This window comes from Schistocerca piceifrons, chromosome 1, assembly GCF_021461385.2.
Source record: "Schistocerca piceifrons isolate TAMUIC-IGC-003096 chromosome 1, iqSchPice1.1, whole genome shotgun sequence".
Lineage (NCBI taxonomy): Eukaryota > Metazoa > Arthropoda > Insecta > Orthoptera > Acrididae > Schistocerca > Schistocerca piceifrons.
In genome coordinates this window covers 765,529,035-765,530,842 of record NC_060138.1, presented here as the reverse complement: position 1 = coordinate 765,530,842, position 1,808 = coordinate 765,529,035, and the positions used below count along the sequence as shown (strand labels likewise).

At 40.2% G+C, this 1,808-nt stretch overlaps 1 non-coding gene across 1 annotated transcript; it reads left to right on the top strand.

The window, feature by feature from the left end:
• Positions 1–782: 782 nt before the first annotated feature.
• On the top strand, positions 783–857 carry Trnas-cga. Its single transcript has one exon. It is a non-coding gene; the product is annotated as a tRNA-Ser (tRNA).
• Positions 858–1,808: the final 951 nt, after the last annotated feature.

Genomic DNA, 1,808 nt, shown 5'->3' with positions numbered 1-1,808 from the left:
AAAATAAATTTCCAAATATAAACTGATTTATTTCTTTTTATTTAAATTCCCTTATATATATATATATATATATATATATATATATATATATATATATATATATATATATATATATCACCGGTTGTCGTATGACTATTAAAAGATTATAATTAATGTTAGTCTGGTTGGGAATTTGGTAAGCTAGACTGGATACCTGGTGAAACAGTTGCGCAGTAATGCAAGGTTAACTTCCCCAGACAGCTCACAGCTTTTAACCCGCTTTTATTGGCTATCGGCACCGCTTTCATAGCAAAATTTAAGCAACAACGTTAGAAGGACTTTCAGCTAACAGGTGCTGTGTTACTGGTGCGAGTCTTAATGTGCCCAGAGATTTTTTACCAACCTTTCCGTTTTCTAATAGGTTCTGATACTTTATTATTAGTTTAATAGAAGTAACTTCTATAATATTTGATGTTATGTAAATATAAATGCATTCTTTCTGAGGAGTGAGTTTGTTAGATTGGCTTTACCTACAAGATAGCTTGGACTACTTGCGGTAAGATATTTTGCCCTTTCTTGTTTCAAGTTTTGTATTTCACATGTTGCAAAAATTCTGGTACTGAATAGGAACAGTGATCAAGTAAGAATGGCATTAGAGTTTTACTAAAAAATGAGAATAACGAAATAATTTTTATCTTATTTGGAGAACAATTGTAAAGTAGTATGGAACTGGAATGCCAGAATGAGAAGGTAGGAGACGTGATACTGGCAGAAGTAGAGCTGTGAGTACCGGGCGTGAGTCGTGCTTCGGTAGCTCAGATGGTAGAGCACTTGCCCTCGAAAGGCAATGGTCCCGAGTTCGAGTCTCGGTCGGGCACACAGTTTTAATCTGCCAGGAAGTTTCTAGGATGGAACTGTTTGTGATTGAAGTTTTACAAGCCGATGTGCTTATTGGTTCAAATGGCTCTGAGCACTATGGGACTTAACTTCTGAGGTCATCAGTCCCCTAGAACTTAGAACTACTTAAACCTAACTAACTTAAGGACATCACACACATCCATGCCCGAGGCAGGATTCGAACCTGCGACCGTAGCGGTCACGCGGTTCCAGACTGAAGCGCCTAGAACCACTCGGCCACAACGGCCGGCGATGTGCTTATTGACTGGACATGGTGCTTTCCTTTTACTTTATATCATGTTCATGGATATTGAAGTTTTTGTTTATGGATACTACAGGCAGAACAACTAGACTAGCATTTGGACAAGGGAAGAAATGTGCGTTTTAGCAGAGCTGAAGTAGGAATCTTACGCCCGAACATTTCGTAAACAGTGTGATTTGCCAGATACAGCCGTAAACTGCCGCTTTAGCGCATTGCGATAGCGTATACCACTTTAAGGCACACGTATCGCATGCACATGTCGTACCATTCCTGAGCGTTCAGCAGTGCGTTGGACTTGGCTAGCACAATGTTGACATTGGAAAGCATGATCCGGGTGCTGACGGCTTAAGAAAGCGAGAGACGGTGTTCTACAAGGGAACAGGTTGGAAGAAAGAAGAAACCGAGCAGAGAACTGAGGCGATTTGCAGGTTTTATATTCAAAAACGTTTTACAGAAATATGCTGGTGTGCAAAACTTACGCATGATGTGCCACTGACAAGTAACACATTTCTAGGAAACGCGGATCATATGCTTGTACGTAGAAAGAAATGTTACGGTATGGTGCAGAAGGTAACGAAAAGAAATATGCGATGGGAGGAACAGAAGTAACACTGTTAATCAAGGACAATACTTACACGGAAGTCGCAACGATTCACGATGGTACCCAGGG